This window comes from Pipra filicauda, unplaced genomic scaffold, assembly GCF_003945595.2.
Source record: "Pipra filicauda isolate LSUMZ 115617 unplaced genomic scaffold, ASM394559v2 scaffold120_size2142806_pilon, whole genome shotgun sequence".
Lineage (NCBI taxonomy): Eukaryota > Metazoa > Chordata > Aves > Passeriformes > Pipridae > Pipra > Pipra filicauda.
Window position 1 is genome coordinate 1,081,342 of NW_024103663.1, and position 14,194 is coordinate 1,095,535.

The window sequence follows — 14,194 nt, forward strand, 5'->3', positions numbered from 1 at the left end:
TTGGGGTTTTTTATTTTATTTATTAAGCCCATATTTACCTTTCCAACTGAATACACAGGATGCATTGTCACATGTAAATAATTCTTCTCTCGCTGGTATGAAAACCTTGAAATGACCTCGGAAGGAGCTTTAGCCCCTCTTTTCCCAAATAAGTGCACAGTTCAGCCCTTAGTAAAGCAGAGACTTGAGCTAAACTGGGTTTGGATTTCTGCCCTTCTGCATTCTTGGAAAGGTTTTGTTGTTGTTGCTTGTTTGGTTGGGTTTTTGTTTCGTTTTTGTTTTGACAGAAAGATTAAAACAAATGTTGTTCTTAAGCAAAGTGGAATAATACAGGTCTGGAATTGAGCAGGAGGCTCTCTTTGGTCAGTGTCTGTGATCATCATCAGCCCCATCTCTGGTGGTGAAGACTTCAGGGGGACAGTGATTGCCTCCATAGATCCTTCCTTTGGATTCTGAAATGGGGTCGCTTTAGGCTGAAAACTTAAACTCAGAAACATTTTTTTTGGATCTCTTGAGTTCCAGAGGGGGCCTTGCTCTGGACAAGCCTTTGGAAATCACAGGAGGAACATGCATTTCTTAGGCTGGGAGATAAATTTAGCTGTGAAGATTCAGCTGTACAGAACTTAAGGGTGTTTTATTTGCTAATGCTGTAGTTTTGTGGTACAAATTGGAGTCTCAAGCCTGTTATTGGTTCTGTGCAGAGCCCTATACAATCATCTTGATAAAGTGTCACACTGTGGTGGAGTTACGTTATGAGGATGAAGTGAACTTCTAAAATTTCCCCCAAGGTTTCAGTGATAAAAAGAACAGTTTTTAAAATGACTGTAGGTTCCAGGGAGTATGTATTTAGCAGTATATTTGTAATTTAAATGGATTCAGTCTTGCAATGAGCAACAGATTGCTTTTCCTTACTTTTCAGGCCTGTCTTTTTTCTCAGTGGTTTTGTTTGGCTGCTCACCAGGGTATGAGAGTCAGTGTTAAAGTTTTGGTCCTGCTGTAAGATTTGTTTGTGTTTGTTGTACTGCAGCATCACTGCCCGTAAGGCTTTATCTTCAGATACTGTAGGTATGTAGATGTCTCAGATATCTTATCTGTAGATAGCAGTAAGTGACACTGAACTGCCTGGCAGGCCTTGCCATGAAGAAATTCTGCCTGATGTCCAAACTGAACCTCCCCTGGCGACGTTCAGCACAAACCCAAGCAAGATGGAATATTTTATCTCGCTAGGCTGTACAGAAACACTCATTTTTTGCAGTTATACAATACATTGGTGGCTCAGTGTGGTTTGCTGTGCTTCAGGGGCTGAAGTCTGGATATCCATGGTGGCACCAAAATCCTGCTCCTGGGGGCTGGGCCACCCCACAACACCTGCAAGTGGACCTGGGTACATTTTTTTTCTCAAAAATCTGCAAAAGGTGGAGCTTGGAGGAGAAGGGTAGGAAGAGAAACTTGTAAAAACAGGCATGATTTGGAGGCCACACTGTTGATATCTTCTACAGCAAACTTGCATTTTTTTCTTCTTCCGTGTTCTCCATATTTAAAAGCGGCCCTAAAAGGCAAAAGGTTTAAAAGGGGTTAAATAAACTGAAAAACCCACAGTGTATTTCCGCTCAGAGCTGAAACAAGATGTGGATTGACTCAAAATGAAATTTTTCTTTTTTTTATCTCCTTTAAAGTTTTGCCAACAAACTGAAAACATGTTTGTTTAATCATAGGCGAATTCATCCTTCTGGTTTTTGGGTTCTGTTTTGTTTTCAGTTTAGGCAGCAAATTGAGAAATGAAACTGTTCTGCCAGAGCTGCTTCCAGCTCGGGTTGCTCCCAGGGAGCCGGGTGGATCTCCCCCTTGCACACTTTATCTGGGAACCATCAGAATTCCGCTGATTAATACCTTGGAAATTATAAATTAACCATATGGAACTACTTCAGTTTAAGTAACTTGTATGTTCTGGTGTTAGCTAATCCCCTTAAAGCGTGGTTTTAATGACCAGTTTGTTTTCACCTGAGGTCATTAATGCTCTAAAACCGGCTGTTAACTGCACCAGAGAGGTTTATCCCGCCCAGGGAGGAGTGCTGCTGGGCACCACCTTTAATGCTTAATAGTGCTTTATTTCTGCCCTGCCTTCCGGACATGCTGGCTGGTTTTAATGGCTGTGTTGGAAAAAAACCTGTTTATTTTCTGTCTGCTAAGGATTGATCTTGCAGCCAGCTGGGAGGAGCAGTGTGGGGGACACAGGACACAGCGACAGTCGTGTGAGTGTGTAAAAAGTGGTATATGAGTGTGCAAATTGGGCTCTGGATGCTGTGGAGGGAGGGGGTGCACAGCCTCTGGTGCTCCCGTGGGTCTGCCAGACTGGGAATCATAAAGTCATTAAGAACATTAAAACTTCAGACAATGGGCTGTGGTAATTCTCCTGCTCCTTCTGCTTAATTTTTGTGCTAATTTATTGCTCCTCTCTATTCCTACTTCTGTCACCTAAATGCAAATGCCCTGGCAGCCTGCTTTATGGATAACACTTAAAAATAATGGTGCAATAATGAGTGGTGAATTGCAGCAGAGATCCTGCTGAAGTGCCTGCAATATCCGCATTAATTCCAAATGAATTAATTGCAGTTAATACTATTGTATTTAAAACCTGTCAGAGGCCATAATGATGATTAGGGTGTAAGAGTAAAATGTTATTTCAGAGCAACATCAACATGTTCCAAAATAGCAGTGGATGGTGTTAAAGTGTGTCTGACCTGATGGCCATCACCATCATCAGCTGCTGTGCAGGCCCATCGGGATGGGTCAATCACAAGTGTCTGACTGAGAACGAGGGGCCTGTAACCCAGTAATTTTTTCCCCTTGATCAGGAGCAAACAGGTGCTTTGCCCCAGTACTGTAGGTAAGAGCAGTGGCAGGATGAAGGAGGGATTTTATCCGGCAGGGCTTTGGATCCCACTGGTCTCTGGTGCTGGGCTTGCAAATGCTGCTGCTGCACCTCATCCCTCACCAGTGGTTGGTCCCAGCACCGACGCAGGGGAGGCTGGAAACAGGCTCTGCGTAGCTGTGAGAGAAGCATTGCTTTACTATTTATTTCCAGTCCTTCAGAACAAATTGATGCTGTGGCAAATAGATTTATTATTCAGTAGTTAATACTCGTAAAGCAAAAGCGTCCCAGTGCCTTTTGCTCGAGTCCTTAAGCATCCACAGCAGTTCTGGGAGTTTTCCCCTCGGGAATGTGTCTTTGCTGAGAGGTAAATGGGGTGGTTGGTACCTGGGTGAGCCACATCTTCGTGGGATGAGCTGACACTGCACTGGCTGAAATGACAGAGCCTGCAGTGCTGCTGGGCTTCTGGGGGAGTTGCTGAGACTTCTTGGCAGCATAAACCACCATTCCTCATGTGTGAGAGGCTGAGCTGCTCTTTGGCTCCCGGGGATGAGACAGAAAATTGCCTGTCTTGGTGCAGGCTGGGAGCTGTGTGATGGTGCTGAAAAGTTACCAGCACTTGGTGATTCACTCTGTGAAGTGGGTGACGGGGGGTGACAGCGGGACGTGGGCTCCAGGCTCTGCTCCCGCTCCAGCGAGGAGCTGTGGCCCAGTTAGAGCCCTCCAGGAGCAGGGGAAGGTGCCTCACATGGAAAGAGCTCTGCAGTGCTCTGTGGGGAGGGCTGGGGCCGTGGATCACCATCCTGATCCCCCGTTTCATAAGCTGTTGACGATTGCAGCTGAAGTGTGAACTCCTGTCACTGTGCTCCTCCAGCATCTGCTCTGCTGGCATTGGCCCCCGGCCATGGCACCAGCTGGGGGGCTCGTGCATCCTCAGTCCTGCTCAAGTCCCTCCCTGGGCACGTGGGAGGGTCAAGGTCCTTGAAATTGGGCAGTTAAGGTCAAAAAAAAAAAAGTCTTCTCAGGTGAGGCAGGTGTGAATGGAGCTTCATGCAGCCCTTCCCTGGTGTGGGAGCTGTCACAGGCTGACCTGGGATGTGGTGGCACAGGGGCAGGAGCTGAGGGACACCTGGAGAGGCTGAGGGCAGGGAGGGAGAGCAGAGTGCCCACCTCTGGGCCTCACAGCCACGGCCCCTGTGCTCCTGCCACGCCGCCAGAGAGGCTCCACGTCCTCACACCTGCCCTGGGGAAACAGGCTTGTAACTTATTTCAGTTTAACCACTTGTATTTCTATTTTAGTTCTCAGTGTCTGGCTTTGAAGAGCACTACACCTGCAGTTTGTCTGCTGATAGTGGAGAGCACAGAATATAATCTGACAGATTAAGACAGCTGCATTCTGTTCATCTCAACCATGAGTTCTACTTGATGATTTGTAGATATAGTTTCCATCTGACACAAAGGCAGGGACTAATTCTGGCATGTGTGGGACTGATAAGATTTCAGGCCAGATCTTTCTTTAAAAAAAAAAAAAAAGAAGAAGAAAAACCCCTTGATGTGTTACACAGTGCAGTAATCAGTTTCCAGGTTCTTTAATTAGATCTGTGCTTTAGCTGATTTAGCTTCATGTCTCAATACACAAATGATTTATAAAGGGAAAAGAAGGTATGTGTTAATCTCGAATGAGTGATACTCTGTGCACTGTTTGTATTACATATCCTACAGCATTCAGTCTTTCTTTTAACATGGAATTGGACTTCATTTTTTAAAATAAGTGACAGAGCTTTACAGTTGTATCATTAAAAGCTTTTTATTGATGTGGGTTTGTATGTATGTTTACACTGATATGTAAATGGAATTATTTAGTGAGGATTAGCAGTCAGTCAAGGCCCTCTCTTTCCATTTTGTGTGTTACTAGTCATTGCAGGTTCATTTCAGTGTAGGTCAGAAATTATGGTTACTGTTATATTTAATGCATGAAGTATCCTGGATTCACCATTTCCTTGGACAGCCCTTCTGCTGCAAATCTTACCTGATTCCTTTCAAAAGCAGCAGAGTTCATCATAGTCTCTCCTGTTCTTAATCCATCCCTCCATGGCATTTTGGGAGCCACTTGCTAATGATGAAATCTGGGCCGTGGAACCTCTTGAAGCCATAGATAAGTCTCTGTTTAATCAATTATGTGGTGATGGGGGCATTTGGAATTACATTAGTGCATCAGCTCTGAGTGTTGGGCTGAGCTGTGCAGATGTGTGTGGGCTGGTGGCTGTTGTCTGGTGGAGATTCTTGGTGATCAAAGAGCACAGCTGAGCTCTCCTGTGTGCAGAACACCTTCAGCCTGTGCCAGCATCGTTCCCTTCCCTGCCAAAAGGCCAAGCAGCTCCTGGCCTTGGTCCACGTGGTGCTCCAGAAATGATCAGAACAGTTCTGCTTCTTCCCTTCTCTGTAGTTAGAATAGAATTTGGGGCCTGAGGGTATCCTGGCTCTCTCTCATAATTACATCATTCCCACTATTAACTAAAGAGAGCAGATTCTTTTTTTAATAAAAGCTTCCTCATATGCATTCTTGAGTGTTGTTTTAGTTTGCAACTACTCACATTGGAATGCATCCAGACGCCAAGTCCTTATGTTTCCTCCACGTCCCCAAACTCTCTTCTGGGTAATTTGCATTTCAGCACTGCTCAGTTGCACTTTGCTCAGTTTGAGGGAGGGAAGGGCCGGGCAGTAGCATATGCTGATTTACATATGCTAATTGCAACGTGGATGCCTTGCTTCCTTCAGGCAACCAAACCAGGATATTTTTGGTTTAATATCCTGTTGGTTTAAGGTGAGAGGTAAATCAGAGCTTGTTCTGCTTGATTTGCTGCTGGAGTCTTGGTTTGAGGTTTGGTGGTCAAGGCCTGAGATGGATGCAATCAGAAATCGGGGAGCTGAAGGGTGTGACTGAAGGGTTGTTGCAAAAACTTAGTAAAACAAACTTTGTGGTTTGCTAACAGGGAGTAATAAAGGAAGGGAAGAAGCACTCCAGGGCACTGCTGGGTAGCAGCATGATGTGTCATTTGATGCTTCAGCCTTTGGCAAACATTGTGACACCTCCAGCACTCTCTGCATGGAGCCAGAGGTTTGGTTTGGTGAAAAGGTGCAAGTTCCCAGGTGTCAGATCGTGCTCAATTAGTCTTCAGTGGTTTTTAACAAAATCAAGATCGGAGGCAGGAATATATTGGGAGGAGAGATCTGTAAATTCCAGTCTACTCTTTCCCAGCTGCTGGTTGGGAGACAGTGGAGTCCTGGCTGAACTTGGAGGGTTTTCAGTCATATTTGCAGTGGAGCTGCACTGATGTGACTGCACCTTGTCGTGGGCCAGTGTGCATAAGAAAACTCGCAAGCAGGGGAACCCACTGAGGCAGTGGCCAGGCAGTACCAGTATAAAGTTCTTTAGCAGCAGTTGTGGAAGGTTCTGGGAATTGTGAGATGGAGACCTGCCTGATCAGCCAGCCCAGGTTCGAGGTCTCTGCTCCTGACCCGTGGTTGTGTTTGATGTGAATGGTTCTGAAGCGTCCCCTTAAAAAGTGTTCCCTGGTTACCTTTGCATTTGGACTTCCCCTTCTAAAGCTGGCAGGATGTCCTAGTTGCTGTTCTCCATGTGTTCTGTAGCTACAGTGTGGCTTAATGGCAGAAAGGAACCTCGTGATAGAACAAAGCAAACCTCCCAACAGTTCTGATGAGGCTCCGGGTGCTGCCCTCAGTGTCCTTCCCCGGCGCTCGCGGGGCTCATACATGGCTGTGTCCTAACTTTGGTAACAGCAAATACTCTGTGGTTTGAAACACTCTTAATTTGTGCTGTTAGGAAATGGACCTAGAAATAAAATGTGGCTGCGAAGAGACATCAGATTAAATTTTGACTGTGAGGGTTGCAGGTGGTGACAGTGCAGAGCAGCAGTTGGGTCCTGCTAATGCTTCCCACTGCGAGAACTTGAGAGAGGTTCCCTTACCAAAACACTTAGTGTTTGTTGTTGTTGTTATTGGTGCTGGTGAGTGAGAAGTTCTCAGCAGGTGCTCCTTGGAGGCTGATCTCTGCTCCCAACACAAGGAGCAGGTTCCTTGCCCGCAGCCTTTGTGGCATGTGAGGGTGGCCAGTTGGATCCAGGGCTCGCTGCAGCTGTTACATCATCAAACCCTCTGCTGTGATGGATCCAAAACCCAACGGTTTGGGTGAGGAGGGTGTTTGGGATGAGCTGAACATGTGCTTGGTAACTGGACTGAGTTTTAGGGTTTTGGTTCTGCATCGGTGTCGTGTTTGCTGTGGGATGAAAGGGGTGTCCACGTGTGCCCTGGCTCTCAGCAGGGACTGCCTGCCTTGGGAGGGGAGAGCTGGCAGGGATCACAGAATATAACAAATATACACAAAATAGAGCAGAAGAGGCTGTGCATGTCACTGATAATTGCCCTGATAGTCTCAATAAACAAACAGGCTGCAGTGCTGGATTGACATTGAGGATCCTCAGAGCAGCAAAAAGGTTTCTGCATGCTCCAGCTCATGAAGCTGATTTTAAAGAAAATGGGCATTTTTAAAATCCTATTTTCCTTCCATTTTTGCCTTCCTTTGATGAAGATACTTGAAACACCTTTTTAACTCTACGTTTTAAATGCTATTTTATAGCCATGAAATATACCCTTGTGTAGTTTTCAGGTCTTTTTAATTTTTAAAACCCTCCTTATTGCTGCTGCATAAGGAGGAATTTTTAGATTATGGGGAGAAGCAAATGTGACATTCTGTTCCATATTAAAAGTTAATTTAGGGCAGAACTAGAGACCAAGAAAAGTGTCTTTTCTTTTCCTATACCTCCTTGTAATGTAATTGACCCCTAATACCTCTGCAAGATCTGGCACTCAGGAAAGGGAACCAGCTGCCCAAGGGCACAGAGCGAACACAGCAGGAGGAGTTTGCCCAACTGGGATAAAATTTGTGATATTTGAGGGGTTTGAAGCAGGTCTGTTGCAGCATGTTCTTGTCCAAAGCAAAGCTGGTGGTGCCAGGTTTGGGCAGCAGGGAGGTGATGTGGGTTACCTGGGAGGGCAGAGCAGAAAGCTGTGCAGGTCCAGAGGGCAGAGATCAGCCCTGGCCAGATCCAGATTCCAGGTTTGACCTCAGTAAGTGGTGATGGAAACGGGCACCAGGCTGTGAGGACCCAGAGAACCTGCAGGACACTGGGCCCGAATGCAGACCATGACCTTGGGTGCTGGGAGCTGAGGCACTGCTGTGCCTGGTGGTGCAGGTTCCCCTGGGCCACGGGGGGTGAGGTTGGTACACAGCTTGGGCCTGGGACACGTCTGAGCCCCGAGCTGACTTGTGTACAGGAGTACTTTGGTCTCGTGCTGACTTTGGGCATTGGAGATGATTGAAAATGACAAGTTAATTCAGATTGTGGTCATGGAAACAAGGTTTTCCCTGGGACAGCTCTTGTCATGGCTGTGATTGAGAAAAGCCTTCGATATGTTCTCCTCTTGAGAGGGGAACAGGTTTGTGTAAACCTAGAGGTGGTAAAGATCAGGTTGGCCCACAGCCTTTTGGAAGACAGAACACAACTCTGGATTAACTGGAACCTCTCTCAAGTCTTTTTAAGCCCTGGGCTGAAGGAGCCACAGGCATTCTCCATCTCTCTGGGGCTGTGTCCCTCGGCACTGAATGAGTTGTGTGGACTTCACCAGAGGTAGCAACTGGAGAGTTGCTTCTGACACTTAATTATGCAATTGTAATCTTCCATAAAATGCATCATAAAACCTGTTCATGCCTTATATTGGCTTGGAGGAGTTATTCCAGCCCTGCTGGTTGTAGAATGCCCACTTTAGGAAATTGCCTAAATCTATATTTTTCTTGGAGCAGTGCTAGTCAGCCCCACAGGTTTCTAATAAATATTTCATAACCTTCTATGAAGGATTATGAAAATAATTTGAATATCTAAATGACTGGCTCTCCCTGGCCCAAGCAGTGTCCAGAAGCAGGCTTTGGTTCATTTCTCTGACCTCTCTTGGCATGCCATTAGAATACCTGAAATGGTAGACCCTACATAAACACTGTCTTGTTCTAATTGGCTTGGAATTTCTTCTGCCATTAAATTTGATTTTTTTTTTTTTTTAACACTAGTGGGTAAAATATATTTTTACACTTCCACTTAGAGTGAAGGACTCAAAAATACCTCACATGCATGGATTTAGCATGAACTCCATCAGGGTTGAGGAACTGCTTTTGCCTTTTTCGCAGTCAGAACGGTGGGAGGAGAAACTGTGTTTCTGCCTGCCTTGATTGTTGAGATTTTTATCTGGCCCGTACAACAAATAAGAAATTAGACAAGGAAAGAGAGAGAGAGTCTGAAACAGCAATCACAGCTGAGAAAGTGGGCGTACATACCACAGATTTCCTACAGTCTTTTTATTTTGTTCTGTGAACCTACACCAATTAAATATACTTAAATGATGTGTTACCTCTGGAAAAAGGGTGCTAAGGGCTGCCTGACCCCGCTGTGCCCTGGTGGGGCTGCCCCTAGGACTGAACCCCCCCGGGCAGCTGCAGGAGCCGTGTGTTCCTGGCAGCACTGGGGCACAGCCTGGGAAGGAGAGTGTTGGTGGGGAGTGGTGCTGGCACCTCTTGGCACCTCTGGTCCTGCGTGGTGGGTGAGGTGCTGACTGAGGTACTTGGGTGGATCTCACAGCCCAGCTGCTCTTCACATTGGGGTTGCTCACAGCAGCGAGCTGGATGCTTGATGGTATTTGTAGGCTTTTAGGGCTCTTCATTCTGCTAATTTGACATTATTGAAGTTCTATTTCCCCAACTGCGCTGTGGGCTAAAGCGAGAATGACAGCTTGCTCGTTATTTGTGTGTGCAATATTTATGTATGTAAATGACTGGTGTGTTTGCCTTTATCCCTTGATATAAATACAAGAGATGTATACAAATATAATGAGGAGGCACAGGAAGCTCGTTTTGTTTAAGCAAAACGCAGCACATTAAGCCGTCATGCCCTGACACTTGTTCCGTGGGGGAGACAAAAAGGGAAGCGTCGGGCTTTTGTTGGGAGACATGAAAGTTGCTGCTGCTTTCCATGTTGGGTATTATGGCTTCAGCGTGCCAGAATCATTGGGGGTTTTATTATTATTATTTTTCCTTTTGGTGAAGACTGAGAAAAGACAAAGACTAAAAATAGAACCCATAATTTTTGATACAACTGTGGAAACATGGTTAGTTCTAACACAGCAGGTGGCTAAGGGACTCGATCGGCAGAAACCAGCAGTGCTTTCAGTGCAATCAAAGTTAAGTGCAGAAATTTAATTAAATGGTAGCAAGGCTGGCAGAAACTTTGTAAAGCAGCAGTGCATTGTCAAATCCAACAATTATTCCGAGGAACACAATCCACAGATGGCGTCTAATTGATAAATTAAGGTTCTGGTGCCTGATTCCGCTTACACTTAAGGGTTCTCTTTTCTTAAACAAAACCTTAAAATTTTAAGGCTGCGTCAGTGTTCTGAAAACATAACAAGCTGGGCTGGGTTTCTTGGATTGAGAAGTGAACGCTTTGTGTTAAATGGAGAAGGTGTTGGCTTCTATTTTCTTTGTCTTTCTTTCGTTCCAGAGAAGAGGTTTGTGTTGCTGGTAAGGTGTTACCTGGAATCTCAGGGTATTTAGACCTCCCCTTTGTGCTGGGACAGGTAGTCAAGTAATCTCTCGCAGCTTTCACAAACTTTTCAGTTTTCCTGTCTGCCCCTTCAAGCTGTCTGTTGATTTTTGGGCATCATTATCAGCAACCACCAATCCTCCAGAGCTCCATACCCTGCCTGGCAAGCCCTCTCCTGGTCAACCTGGGGAACCAGGCCTGGCAGGACAGCAACTCACGTCCCATTGCTTTGGTCACACTGGATATCTTTTTGAAGGGGATTCTGGGCTGGTTTTCTGTTTCCCCCTCGCTTGGGTGTTGCTGAGAGCTCCCCACTGCTTTGTGTTGGTGTGAGGGGACCCAGAGCACATCTTCTGGGTCCTGGAGCAGCTTCAGGTGATGTTCTGTATGTCTGTAGAGTTTAGTATAACAAACAAACAGGCCCTGTTTTCCCTCTTTTTGAACTGAAGGTATATCGGGGATATTTTGTCTCTGTGTGTTTTTGATTTCCATGTGTAAATACAGTTCATTTCCCAGGGTTTAGCATAGCACTTCAGAGAAGGGGCAGGAAAGATTGAATCCAGCTCTTCAAATACACTTGGCATGTTGTCCTCTAACGCTGGAGAGGGCCTTTTCCCTAAGAGAGTGGCACTTTCCCTCCCAGAGTAGTGCTTTGAACAAGGATGGAAGTTGAAAGGGCATCAGAGTACATAATAGTTATATGGAGTACAGAGATATACACATACCTGTGTGCATAATACGTGTTTGTCCCTTGCTAAAAAAGGAAGAAAATTGTTAACCTTCCAATTTCATATTTTCTTCTTTATTTAAGCGATTTTAGAAGATGGATGCAAGAGGGAAATGACTGTTTCATTGTACATGTTGTGAAGCCAGGGCACAGATGCCCTAATTGCTCTTCTGAGTTTTTTATGTGACTTCTTTGGCATTGCCCTTGTGGTAGTAAATTCTCCATGAGCTGGATTCTGTGTGATAGAGCTGAGGCCGTTCTGAGCGATGGAGCTGAATCAGTGCTTGTTATTTTTGGTTACTAACAGTGTACTTGAATTCAGGAACTCGCCTGCTCCCTTCCCCCTTTCTCCCCTCCTGTGCCTAAATATATCCCACCAGTCAATCAGCACTGGCAGGCATCAGTGCTATGGCTGTCAGATCGAGTTAGCTGTGGAGAGCCAGAGCTACTGGCTTGGGTTTTTGGGCTTGAAAATATATTCAAATAGTGGCATCGTCATTTGACTTGCAAATAAGTACAGTCTGGTAATGGGGCCCTTGTATGGAAAGAATGATGCAGCACTTCAGACAAATCTATGTCTCCTTCCCATGAAGCAGATTAGCAGTAATACAATCCACACTGGTGTTTATGGCTGCACGCTCAGTGAACACAGACATTTTTGAATTTTCATTAATGGTGGATTTGTAGTTTTTAATGGAACAAAGAAAAAACACTGGGAATCAAAGAAATGCTAATGCCTTCCTGGGAAACTTAGACAACATTTGGTTTAGAGGCAGATCTCTGGTTGGCATTTTCTCTCTCAATTTTTTTCCCCTTATCTGGGCTTGTTGGCTGGTTGGTTGTTTGAGAGCAACACTTAAGTGAACACATTATCTTTGTTGCTGCTCCTTCCCCGAGCGAAGGGCCAGGCCTTTGGTGACGGCATAGCCATTGCCACAGCAACCAGGCAGGATGTCACAGATTCACAAGTGTGATTTTACATTCAGAACAGCAGCAGGAGCAGATGGATATTGGAAACAAAATCCCCACCCCCTCCCTTTGCCTCCTTGCACTTCTTCCGAGAGCAATAACAGCCCTTCTCAGAGCAATAACAGCCCTTCTCAGAGCAATAACAGCCCTTCTCAGAGCAATAACAGCCCTTCTCAGAGCAATAACAGCCCTTCTCAGAGCAATAACAGCCCTTCTCACCGCGGCCCTTTGTGGCTCTTCCCGTGTAACTTCCAGGGGCTGGTGTGCTCTGCAGTGGGAGCAGGGAGGGAGTGCTGGGGTGCCACAGGGTCCCCGTGCTGGTGGCAGCACTGCCCGGGCAGTGCCGGGGGGCTGGACTGAGGCACTGAGGGCAATGCTGGGCTTTTTTGTGACCTGGGGACTGATGCAGGGAAAATGAGCCCGCTTGGGAACATGGGCTCAGGTTTAGCTTGGAAGTTGTTCCATTAACTTTGGTAGAAGCTTTGTTCTGTTAATCCTGAACTGAACAGAACAAACCAAGCAGCCCTCACCGTGGGTAATCAGATACATTTGGGAGCCATCGTGCACAGAAGTTGATTGTAACACCCACCCACCGTGTGGGCAACAGCCTCAGGAACATATGCTCGATCTGTTTTCCAAAAAAAAAAAGACAATATTGGAAACAGATGCAGAAAGGGTTTTGTACTTAGTAAAACTTGAGGTCAGGGCCTCTGGTTTGAAGAACACAGAACTGGTTCAGTGTCCCAGCTGAAGACTGTGGGCAGGTTGCAGCAGTGGACATGCAGCAAATAAAGGGGTGATGCAGGAGAACCCCAAACTCGCCGGTCCCCGGTCACGGCCACCTCTGGCCTTGTGGATCCTCCTCCTGTTGCCATAACCTTGTCACTGCTCTATGAGCCTGCTTGATCTCCTGGTACTGCAATACAAGTGCTCAGGGTTTGGCCAGTGTGCCAGGGGATGTGAAGGGAGGTGAACCCCAGAGATCTGCCCGAGCTGACTCTTGTGTTCCCTGCAAAACCTTGAGCTGACTCTCCTCTCAGACTTGCACTTAAAAAATATCTTGTATTTGTGTGTGCTGCAGCAGCTTTGGTGCTGATATAGGAAAGACTGTGAGAGCCCTGGAGCCCAGATGACTTGCCTAAACCTGGCCAAGTCTCCTGAGAGACTCCTTGTTGTGGTGGGAATTGTAGGCTCTGCTCTAGGGGACTGAGGCACTCTGAAATTAGGCTGGAGTTTAAAGTTTCAAAGGAGTTCGGTGTCAAACTTGCACTGACTTGGGTTTCAGTAGGAGCTGGGTGTCTATTTTTGTCCTGCAGCAGTAGGGTTGCAGACCAAGATCCCCTGGTATTTTTATTTTATTTGACTTCGAAAACACCAGCTGTGATTCTCTGTACAGTTACTGGTATGGAGCACATGAAATTTTAATTAGCTTGGGTGATGGGAAGAGAAGTTCTGGTAATTGATTTAGTATATAAATGCCCTTCTGCTTTCTTTGGTTTATGTGCTGGAAAGATTGTATTAGAAATTTTCCTAATACAGGTGAGATTTAAATGCATTTTTAGGAGTTTCTTGAAATCAAAAAGTAAAGTGCCTCTAAACTATTTAGATGAAAAGTACTATTGATATTTTACTATTTCAGATAAAAGTAGATGATATCATTATTATTTTTGTTATTTTTATTATTATCTTAATGGAACCAGTCAGTGACTGCTGAAAAGTGAAGAAAGGAGCATTGGTGCTGTATATCCAGACTGATCAGACTGTGCTGTGTCACTGTGGTCATGGGAGATCATGTGAATTTTCCATGACTGGGGCTCCCACCTTTGCTTTCTCCTGGCCTAATATTCATGTACTTTCTGCTCACTTGTCTCTTTAGTTCCTAAAAGTCTGCAGGCAGATTCCTTGTGCTTCAGAGAGAAACCCCTGGCACGTGGTAGCAGCAGGTGGTTGTGTCTCTGT

General features: G+C 45.8%; 1 protein-coding gene across 14 annotated transcripts in view; it reads left to right on the top strand.

Moving 5' to 3' along the window:
- MSI2 (musashi RNA binding protein 2) overlaps nt 1–14,194 on the top strand; it is a 222,548-nt gene that overhangs the window by 50,920 nt on the left and 157,434 nt on the right. The gene's annotated exons all lie outside the window — the stretch shown is intronic.